The sequence below is a fragment of the Stegodyphus dumicola genome, chromosome 5, assembly GCF_044657685.1.
Source record: "Stegodyphus dumicola isolate Sdum_Otavi_A_Nest chromosome 5, ASM4465768v1".
Taxonomy (NCBI): Eukaryota; Metazoa; Arthropoda; class Arachnida; order Araneae; family Eresidae; genus Stegodyphus; species Stegodyphus dumicola.
Genome location: NC_140772.1, coordinates 8,204,770 through 8,217,261, shown reverse-complemented (window position 1 = coordinate 8,217,261; position 12,492 = coordinate 8,204,770).

Genomic DNA, 12,492 nt, shown 5'->3' with positions numbered 1-12,492 from the left:
TCGCGTCTTTTTAAATTTCTGTCTGGGTAACTCTGATTTTGGCTAACCGTGGATGGCTTGTTTCGTTAATCGGAACTCTACTGTATATGAATTGGTGGACTGTTTGGTATTCTAACTGGCCATAAATATCGAAACATGGAATACTGTTATATATATTTATTAAGAGTATGTCCATGGGGTATAATGAAGATTCACTCTCAAATGCGAATTATTAAAAGTATGTCCATGGGGTATAATGAAGATTCACTCTCAAATACGAATTCCACCAGAAATAATTCCTGTTTTGTCTTTAATTTCACGCTGGGTGCTCTAAAAGCAATCTTGGGTTAGATAAAAGACAAATGTATTTCTGTGGTCCAAAGGTATTTTGTCCTTCAGATAAAAATAAATAATTAAGACACCTTCGTTGAAATTAGAAGAGGACTTGAATAATACTGCACTAAAATATTCTTTCACTGGATAGTAGTAACTAATAAGCTAGAATCCATATTACCATTACCTGATATTCATTTGGCAAGAGGTATCTCTTATCCATTGTATGATTGCACTTTAATTCTGTTTAACTCCCCGGGATGTCATTTTTGCCTCTTCATTGAAATTAGAATTTTCCGGTTTACTATCGGACCACGGTCTTCCCCATTATCTACCCTCCTTGGATTTCCTCTTGTGGGATTCAATTGCTAGCTTTGCGTGCTATGTGCGTATAGGGCTTTAATTCAAATAGATTCAGAAAGCCAATTTTTCGGCTACAAAAGCATAGGCACAGAGCATTAAAGAAGAAAATAAAAGCTTTCAACTTAAGAGGAGTTGAACGAATTGGAAAATTAAACAGTATTAATTGAAAAGATTTTAATTACCTCTTAATAACAACGTTATACAATTACTTTTTGGTGATTTTTGCTAGTGACAATGGCTGCAGTACCTCTTTAAAGGTTTTCTGGCAGGAAGCACAGCATTTTTCGAAATTCCCTTTAAAATACTCATTCATTTCTTTATTTGGGTTAATCTCCATCGTAAAATCAGATGATTCCTCTGCTTTTTTAAAACAATTCATTTAAATTCTTATAAGTTAATTCTCACAAGTTCTCATAAGCATTTTATCTTCTTTTGCATTACCCCCTTTCATTGTGGTGGTGATGATTATCTAGTAGTTCTTGATTCGTCCTTTCTCTGCCTTCGTTTCTCGATTAGTTTTTTGACTTCTCCTTCTACCATATCTGAAAATCCTTCGTCACCAATTGTTTTGTGCGCTATTCCTTTGGAGTCATTTTGAATGCATGGAAATCATTTACAATTGTTGATAACTTTTGACGAGAACTAATGCTTGCAAGAACCCAGTGTTGTTGAATTAGAGCTCACCTCGCATCATAAGCGGCGATATGCAGATAAATTATGTTATGGGGACTACGTCTTCGTATTAAAACTCTTCAGTATTTTTATATTTTAGTATCTTTCAAAACAGAAATATATAACGATTTCTTTCCGAGCAAAAAATTCAATTATGTTATAAAATATTTTATTATTTACTGAAATCCAATTACTGGTCTTATAAAATACGCAACCAATCTCTACAACCATGCAAATACACAACGGTATCCTTACAAGAACAAATTTTGTGAATACTTTTTAATGTGGGCAGGCGTTTTTTTTGGATGCAAAAATAGTAATTTTTATCTATGAAGTTCTATTAGTTCCAAGTAAGTGATTAATAAAAAAATGAAATTTTGAAAAATTATGTGCATTTTAAATACAAATCACGTTTTTCGAAATATAGGATAAATGAAAAAAATAAAGATCGCGAGTAACGAATACAGAAAAATGTTCTTTGTGGAAACGGCAATATCAGCATGATAATCCGAAGATTTGATATAGAAAATCTTACTAGTAAATTGCTGAAAATTCAGTAGCTAGATTTTGTGCATTTAAAAATCAAAATAAAATACTTAATATTGTGAAAATTGGATTTCGTTTGAAGAACATAGTTTTTGTTTTAATTTCAAGAACCTTTATTAACTATAATTCTAAAGCGCTGAAACAAGTTTATGTTAGCCTGTAATACGGAATATAGGAATATACTTATTTTAGTAATGCTGTCATGAAATGTTCGAGTGTTTTCTTTAAAATAACGTACTCAGTATAAATACAGAGAGTTCAAAACTGTTATTCCTACAATTTTCTGGTTAAAATGTAACATAACGCTAAATATGTTTTTTTATGCGTAAGCCGTAACATTATATGAATACAAACTGGAGGCGAATAACGTTTAGATATTGAGTATCTTTCAGTTAAATCCAGGCTTACTTGTTGGTTTTTCCGATGTATAGCATTAATACGCCCTGGATGTTTAAGAAGCCCACTCACTCAGAGCAGATTTTTCTATAAACTGAGAACTCTTCTGTGCTTTTTCTCCTTAAAAGAACCTAATTTAATACTATGTGTCACACGCTTTGAAATAGCAGAAGTAACGGTATAAAACGGTACAATTCATTCTGAGGGCATATTTCAACACGATAATCAACTCAGCCACTAATTTGAGATCGCGTTTCTCTTTACGTAAGAACAAGAATTAATCAGAACTGATTCAGAGATAATGCTTCTCAAAATTTTCTTATTTTTTCTCTATTTTGTCTTAAGGTACACGTCTTTATGGTGGACTAATTTGATAAGTCCTTATGTGTGAGACCCTTCGGGAGATTCCGTGATAAGCTGTAGTAAGAACGGCTAGAATATGTAACCAAAGCATCAGAACTGAGGTTTCTCTCTCCAACTTCCGCTGATCGCCGCGATTATCCTGCGTTCCGCAAGACTTATTCTGGCTGTCGAATGTAGTTGACTGAATATTGGTACAGGCCGTTAATGGCCTCTTACTAAGTGAAAAGACATCTACATTATAACATTATAGTATTTGAATAGAACATGCGGGAGGAAAATGAGGGATGAAGTTTTCCTCTTGCGACGACGACTGCTCTTCGATTTTTGGTAAATATTATTTCTGCTTGTTCTCCTCGATATGGCCAGTAGAAGCGAACTACCAGATAGAGGCAAAATTCCTTGGCATGCTGCTTTCAGCGATTATGATAGCGATAATGATTCTGCTTATTCGAATTATTCAAGAAAATTGACTACATCCAAAGAGATGGCTGTAATTGCTTCAGATAACACATCCCTTCAAAGTATAATTGCTATTCTAATTTCTACTAAGAAAAGTAAATCCCAGAGAAAAGAAAAGAAGACCGCAGGAAGTCCTAAGAAAATAGCCGATAATACCAAGAAATTCAAACCCTCCCCTTCAAATTTTGAAGCAGTCGTTAACAAACACAGAAAGGTTTTTCCTAATTTAACAGAAGCTACCTCGTAAGAATATCTTAATACTCAGCTTCCGACTAACCCAAAAGATCTCTCACTCAAATTAGAAAACGGAATCGCCGATAAATTAAACTGTATTGAGTCTATGAAGACATTAACCTCCCCACAAGCAATAGAAATGCGTTCAAAGTTACAAGAATAAATTCAACAAAATCAGTTCATTTTAGCGAGCATTCAGAACACCCGGAAGCTCGCAAATTCTAAAACAGATGATAAAACGATAAATTAGAAGGATTGGCAAATTGCAAAGAAAACAGAGAAAACTTCCGAATCTATCCCACCACCAGATATTCCGCATAATAACAGATTTGAAACTCTTAACGAAAGTAACGATACTATGGAAGTTACAGATGAATCGCAGATGACTACAACACAGAATAACGCAGAAAATTAATAGAAAATTCCCCCTTAGTCATTCAAGAAAACGATGTTGATTGGCCTGAAATAGGCAAAATGCTCAGAGAAATATGTAAAAACGAATTTGAAGTTACGATCAAAGCCAGACAGATTTTCCTTTACACTACCACCGAAGCCGATTATAAAGCTACAGTTGATTAATTCCAGAAATAACAGATTAGTTTTCACACGCACCAAATTTCCTCAGCGTCTTCAATTAAAGTTATACTTAAGAATACCCCAAGATCCTACACAGAGCAAGCAATTCACGCAGACTTAGAACACAGAAGCTTCCCTATAATTAAAGTAAAGCAATTCACGAAGAAAGAAGACCAAATTATCCGTTTACCTATATTTTCCTTGAACTAAAAAGAAATTCTGCAGGAGAGAACATTCATCAATTGAACAATATGTTCGGATTCCGTATCCCAATAGAACAATATCAACCTAGAAAACGACCAATTCAATGTTTCAATTCCCAGTAGTTCGGGCACTCCCAAAATAACTGGTTCAAAACGGTCAGGTGCTATGAGTACGGACAAACTCACAGATCCAATACCTGTAAATTAAAAACCAGATGAAAAACCAACTTGCATTTACTGTCACGAAAATCTCGTTTCTTCTTATCGTGGTTGTAAGGTATAGAGAAGATAGAAAAACCACAATAAATTCCCACTAAAGATGACTTTCCCGAATTCATTCAAGCTTCAGACCAAACTAATCAAGAAATGCCTACAAACCTTTACAGTGATAAAGTTAAGCAGAAAACCCGCAGGAAAATTTAGCAGAAATCATTAACATTTTCAAAGATCAGAAAACCCTTTATCTCATGAAATCAATAACCACAATAGTTCAGAGAATTAAATCAGCTAAATCAAATTTGCAGAAACGTTGCGTAGCGTTTCAATCCATTGAGATGATTTTGAACTTTGCAGATCAAGATTAATTCGCAGCTTCTCTCAAGACAAGCATAGCCGAGCGGTAGAAATCCTCAAGCTGCAGATCCTCACATCGTGAGGACACGTTTACTTCTCTTCTAGAGACTCTGCACTAGGTGCAAAATGTACGTTCCGTCTTACTGGATTCAACTCATCATTAAAGACACCCTACTTATAATATATTGGTAAAAGCCGCACTAGGCCGATTGCCTCTTAATTGTGTTATGACATAGACATACATAGTTATAATATGAACGAAATATAATACTGTTAAGTGAACCTAGCGCCAGAGTGTCGCTATGGTAAACAAATAGAGTCAATTTTAAAGAATGCATTTATTCTTTTGTGGTTAATGCGCTGTCGGCGAAGTAGATTTAATTCAGTCCAATAAGTGGAAATGAAATGCAAGAAAAAATGCGTATACTTTAATATTCCGTACAAGGATTTCATGTGGTGTACACATCAGATTTTTTTCACTAGTAGTATTTTCATGTCTCGCGTCTACAAATACTATTTTTCATGCATGGAAAGATAATGGTGCGTCAAGTTATACTCTTTACAGACGGCTATGATTTGTAAACATTCCAAACACTGTGCTTTACCATCGTTGTTCAGAATAAATAAATAATCTATCTCCAGCGATCTTGAAATTCTCGATTTTCGAGGTATATTTTTCTTTTATTAGTAGCACTCATATTCAATAATTATTTTAATTAATAAATAAATATGAAATTAAGTTATTAATATTATAACACAGTCACTCCTCAAATTCTAGGCAAGACTTCATTCGCACGATTGCATGAATCAACCAAATAGCGCAGGGTAGTGTGCGCATCACGTGCGCCAACCATAGATAAACAACCAACCACAAATATAATATGTGGCGCCAACGTTGAGCTAACCATCATTAGACGTTAAACGGATTGCTTCTGTATTCAGCCAGGTTAAGTGAAGTTACGCAAACTAAATAGAACCTACTTTAAATTCAAATTAGATTTAAATTTTCACACAGTAAAATAATTTTAATATTAATAATAATAATTTAGTAACATAAATTTATTCATAGTAAAATGTATTCGCGGGCCGTAAAAGTAATTAATTGGGATGATGCTGGCAAGAGTGTTAGAAGTAAGTTTATTATCTGGGGGATTGTAGATGCAGCGAAGTGTGTACGTCCATAACTGGGAAGCTGCACTGAGACCACAACAATTTCGTAATCGTGAGCTCTATCTGTTGCGATTAAGCAAGACGATAATTTACAATGAATATATATGACAACGCCTTTCCCCTGTGATGTAACCTATCACAGCGAAAACATCAGTAGTTTTTAATTGTTAACCTATCCCTGGGAGTGGCGTAAGTTTCAGAGACACAAAAGATGTCTATTTCATTGTCAATTATGAAATCAAAAAATTCATCTAATTTATTCTTAAGACTGTTTGCGTTCCAAACAATTACTAATCTCACTGGAGAACGGCTTTTGGGGGTACTTACTAGCCATGATTTTGTGGTGTAAATGCGAGTGTACTACTTGTATTAATACAAGAACTTCAATTTAGTTGACTTTAGTCCTGAGGAGTGAATTATTTCGACCAGGTCTTTGAGATCGTTCTAAATTTTTCTAGCTTCATCAATTTCTTGAGACATTTGTCCTTTCAGTGCAGATGGATAGGATTTATTTGTAATAATCCTGTCCATGTAAGTCTTATACGGGTGGAGAGGGTTGGAGAATTGGGATTAGGGGATTTAGAACATCCTCTGTAATTGCAAATATGTTCTAATCTGCATTTTATACATAGAGGCTTTTCATGTTTTGGTTTGGGACAGTCTCTAGAGAAGTGAGTATTATATTGACTGACTGATTAATTTATTGCCGGAGTACCACACAGTGTGCAGTTTTCCGGCTCAATCAAATTTGCCACATGGGCGCATCACATGGTACTACCTGCCCGTGGTATCCCAGAGGGAGCGGAGGAGGTGGAAAAAAAGCGGGAGACCAAGACATCGCGCGATCATGGACAGCAAGTGGAACGTCCTATGTTAATTGAAGAAAAAGCACAATGTCTTAAAGTAACAGTACAATACAAATACAGAAAGAGTAAAAATATAACAGAAAAATATATACAATATGTACACTATATACAAGATATTGCACTCTATTGCACACTACTAATCATTAAATAGGAAAGTTAGAGTCATTTGCAAGGTCGGCCGCTAGAGGTCGAATTTCACAGTCCTCGTCTAGAATTGTATACTTTAGTGTGTTTAAATTAGACAGATGTGCACAGTTAAGAGCTTTCATGAAGAAATTCTTGTTGAGTTTGTGCAAATGCTGCTCAGTTGTACTAAGTTTCAAGTCTCTGTGTAGAGCAGCGTTGCTGACGTAGTAATGAGCATTAGTAATTATTCTAAGTATTCTATTCTGAATTACTTGCAGTACGTACAGGTCTCTCTTTTTAGCCGTATTCCAGGCTGGAGAAGCATATGTAATGACAAGCCGTATGTTCATTATATACACAAGCCGCTTTCGACGCAGATCTAATTTTGAAAACTTGTTAAGAAGGGGCTTTAAGCTGTTGATTACAGCGAAAGCCTTTTTCCTCACATTAGTGATATGGTCGTTTCAAGTTAGTTTTTGATTCAGTACTACCCCGAGGTACTTGGCTTTTGTGACTTGCGGCACCTGTTCATTGAAAAGATAAAGTTTCCTTTTGAGTGGGGTCCGTGTATGTTTTCTCCTGATGACAAGTAGTTGCAACTTTTGCGCATTGATCCATATCCTCCATTTAGTACACCAAGATTCAATATTGGGCATAATGTCCTGCAGCTTCTTTAAAGCATGATTTGCGTTAGCAGACTTCACAGCTAAAGCTGTGTCGTCCTAAAAAGTTATTTCTATCCAGGTGGGTCGCCAGGGAAGTCTGCAACATATAATAAATATAAAATTGGTCCTAAAATGCTGCCCTGTGGTATACCAGTATTAATTTTTCTAGTGTCAGAGATGTTTTTTCCGATGGAGACAAAAAAGCTTCTATTTGTGATGAATGAAGTAATGAGCTCAATTATTCCCATTTCGAAGTTGAAATTAATAAGTCTCTGTGTAGAGTAGCGTTATATATATGACAACGCCTTTCCCCTGTGATGTAACCTATCACAGCGAAAATATATATGACGACGCCTTTCCCCTGTGATGTAACCTATCACAGCGTGTGCTGTGGAAAATTCCAGATTATAGTGTTGATTTTTCCGATAATAATCCTATGTGCTATATCTGACTTCGAATCTAAAATTTTCTGAAGAACACAAAAACCTTGTCTAAAACTTAAAGGTTTATTTAACTGGAACTTCAACACTGATGAAAACTTAACATCATAAACGAAAACTTAACATCTTGGGCGGAAAAACTTCAAAGTGCTTTAAAGTAACAGCTATGCCGGCACGGTGAAGAACACTTTCCCTTAAAAGACAGAATCCATCTAACCCTTTCGGCGTATATCTCCATTCGCTGGATTCAGACATCCGCTCTTACGTGTTTTGGACTTAAACGGCCAGGCTGGAACTGGAATAGGACTGGATCAGGACCGGAACAGGACTGGATCCGCAACAAGACGGGAACCGGAACAGGGCTGGAACCGGAATCTCTCATCCCCTGGCTTCTCCCCGGGCAGGTCTATTCTGGCTCGAACTAAAAGGAACTGCGGTGCCACTAAGGAAAGCACCTCCTTTTCTTGCCGGCGGTTGCCGTTACTATAGGCGACTATGCAAATATTTAACATCCCTCCACCTAAGGAAAAAAAAAGAAAAAAAAGTGAACTTTCACATCAAAGTAAAACAATGCCAAAGAGCCTTAATATGCCAGTCTGTCCGGCGGAGTTACAGTTCTACCAGATCGTGTTACAGGTCTTACAGATTTATCATCTACGTTAAGTTTAAGTTCAGACAAATCTTGTTTTTCATTCTGCAGCTTCACGGGTACATCATTTTGCGCTACCTCTAAAGGATACAGAGTTCGAACTGCTCTAAGCAAAATTCCATTTCGGGTCTTTACTCTTGCAAGCCGATTTATTCCATCAGGTCCTGGAAGTAGTTCTATGACACGACCAAGTTGCCAAAAAAGTCTTTTGTCACTACTACCGATCAAAACAATATCATCTAATTTAATAGTAACTTTCCTTTCAGCTCTTTTATGCGAAACCTTGAGAATTCCCAAATATTCTTTACGAAATCTATTTTTAAATGCTTCTCGTACAGTTTGAATATACTGAAATCTTCTTTGTAAATTACTTGATTTAATACCGTATTTTATATCCCGCAAACTACTAGTTCTAATTTCTTTTAAAAAGTCGGCAGGAGTTAAAGCTTTAAATTCAGGATCGGAAGGAATTACTGTCAACGGTCGGTCATTAAGAATCGCTTCACAGTCACACAGTATCGTGTACATTTCTTCATAATTTAAACAAGCATGTTTAAGAACTTTTTAAGGACTTGCTTCATCATTCCGATCAGACGTTCCCACCAACCACCCCACCATGGAGCACCAGGGGGAATAAATTTCCATGTTATCCGCTCATTGGCTGCCTGCCGATTAATTTGTTCAAAATCTATTAATTTGAATGCATTTGAAGCTCCTACAAAATTAGTTCCATTATCACTGTACACAGTTGTGGGTTTACCTCTTCGTGACACGAACCGATGAAAAGCCTGAAGAAACACTTCTGTAGATAGAGAAGTCAGCAACTCCAAATGGACCGCTCTATAAACGGCGCATGTAAAAACACAAATCCATGCCTTTTCTTTGTTTCTCAACAATAAAGGACCACAAAGGTCTATACCTGTTACCTGAAATACTGCTGAATCATTTACTCGCTCTATTGGCGGTGGGGATGATATGTGGTCAACAGGTACAGCAGAATATCTCTTGCAAGTAATGCATTTACTCAAAACAGAACGCACCGTTCTTCTGCCAGATAACAACCAAAACCTTTCCCTTAAGGTATTCAGTATATATTGTACACATGCATGTCCTTTCTTTTTATGTTCTTCCATAATTAAATTCCTAACTAATGGATGTTCTCCTGGTAATATTATAGATGTTCTAAACTCTAACGTGTCATCTCTTCGAAACGCACCAGTTTTAATTCTTACAATTCCCGCATCATAAAATGGACTAAGAGTTCGTAAGCGTGCGTCTTCTACATCCTGAAACGATTCCGATTGAATCAAGCGAATAACAACCTTTTCTGCAAAATCAATTTCATCAACAGTGAGTTCACCTTTCCTTTTTTTCTTATTTCTGCAATTAAAGAAAAATCGTTGAATCCAACCAACAACTCTAACTGTTTTTCGTTAGCTAGAAAATCGCTCACTCAAACTAAACCTTTCAGTAGACACTAGAGATGAAACCACTGCCTTTTTTTTCTCGCTGGCTATTTCCGCTTCATCAGTTATAAATTCGGCACTCGGCCAATTTTCTTGGGATTTTAAAAGCCAGCTCGGACCCTCCCACCATTTTGACCGGGAGAGTTGGCGAACTGAACACCCTCTACTTGGAAGATCTGCAGGGTTAAGGTGACCAGGTATATGCCTCCAATCCTCCACACGTGTCAAAAGCCTTATTTCCTGTACTCTATTTTCTACAAATGTCCCCCATTGTTCTTCCCTTTTTATCCATGCAAGGACAGTAGTTGAATCTGTCCAGAAAAATATACTTCTGGCCTCAAAGTCTTTTAGAACGTCTGCAGCAAGACGAGATGCAATAGTTGCTGCTAACAATTCTAATCTTACAATAGTAGTTTCCTTTTTACCACAAGGGGAAACTCTAGACCTAGCCTGAAGCAACTGGACTTTAACTGATTCAGGTTCTTCTACACGAATAAAAACTACTGCCGCATACGCTGCTTGACTGGCGTCACAAAAAACATGGATTGAACACTGTTTTGGCTGATATCGTATCCACCTTGGAATTTTAATGTTTTTCAAAAGAGAAATGTCTTTTACCCATTTCAAAAATTTACTTTTAATTTCGGTGTTAACTTCGTCCCATTTTACTTTTGTTTCCCATGTACGCTGTAATAACATCTTAGGTAATATAAGGACTGGACATGTTATACCGATGGGATCAAATACTTTATGGGCTATTGCCAAAATACTTCTTTTCGTAACTTTCTCGAAACAAAGATTTTGTAAATTAGCAACATTTATTTGAAGAGTATCGCCTTGTCTTTCCCATAACAAACCTAATACATTCGCAATAGTTTCTGTTTCTAAACTACAGTCGGTATATTCCCAACCCCGTAATTCAAATTTTCGTTCTGCCATAACATCTGAAGATACTTTTATGAAGCGCTGTAATTCATCTTCACTTCCGACACTTGTTACACAGTTATCAACATAGAAACTATTCATCAATTTAACACTAATGTTGGAAGGATATTTTACATCTGCATCATTTTTCTCCAAAATTGAATTTAAGTGATATTGAATAACAGCTCCAAGTAAAAATGGACTACTGGTTACACCAAATACGACTCGACAATGACGAAAATGCTTCAAGCCATCTTCACCCTTTATCCAAAGAAATCGGAGGAAGTTTCTGTCACTAAAATTCAGGCCAATTTGTAGAAAGGCCTTACGAATATCAGAAATCACCCCTATTTTTTCTTGGCGAAATCTATTTAAGATTGTAGGAATAAATGAAATAAGGCTTAATCCCTTTTCAAGACAATCGTTGAGACTCGGAGAACCCTTTGCTTTAGACGAAGCGTCAAATACTGGCCGTAACTTCGTAGTACTATGTTCCTTAACAACATGTCTATGTGGCAAATAATGATGGGGTAAATCTAATTCATTTACGAGTACTTCCTCTATTATGCCCTCTTTATTCAAGAATGGCTCTTTGAGCCATTCTTGGAATATATTTTCATACTCTTGGCGAAGATTATCGATTTCAAGTTGCCTAATCGTACCGTGCAACCTTTTAAGCGATAACTCAAAATTATCCGACAGGGGAGGGTGCCCTTCCAACCAAGGCAAAGACACTACAAAGCGGTCATCTTCTATTTTTACTGTATCAAGAAAATGTTGCCTGGTAGCCTCATACAATTCCAATTTACTCTTTTGTTTGGATGGGTCCGTAATACCAAGCAAGTCGAGGGCCCATAAATCAGAAATACAAGCCTCTTTATTCAACATTGAAGTAACTAAGAATGTTGAACCTTCACTATTCAACTCCCCGGTTTTTCCCATAACCGTCCATCCTAACTTTGTCTCAATAGCTACAAGACCGTTTGAAATTTGTTTACGATTCCCCGTTAATAATCGTCCTGCAACATCGGCTCCTATTAAAATTTCTATGGGTCCCTCTAAACGATCTGTTAAACTTATTCCACAGTCAGAAAGCTCTTTAAGCCATATTCCTTGTCCAATAGAAGGTATACTATTACAAATAACAGGCTGACTTAACGCATCAAAATTACAACTATAAGAGCCAGACATATTAGATAAATGAATTTTGTAAACTTTATGTTCACACAAACTGGTCGTCGTACCGCCAAATAATGCGTGGCTAAGGTATTCCTTTACCGTATACCTGTAACCCATATCTTGAGCTGCGCTTTGCAGAATATATGACCTTTGAGAACCAGTATCAATTATAGCTCGAGCCGAACGAGATTTTTATCTCCTTTAATTATTACTCTTATTGTTTGCAGCAAAACTTTAGGAGACCTTGAAGAAATGTTGGCGAGTGTTTCAGCCTGATTTGGAGGCTGTTCCGTTGCCCTTGTCTCACTCA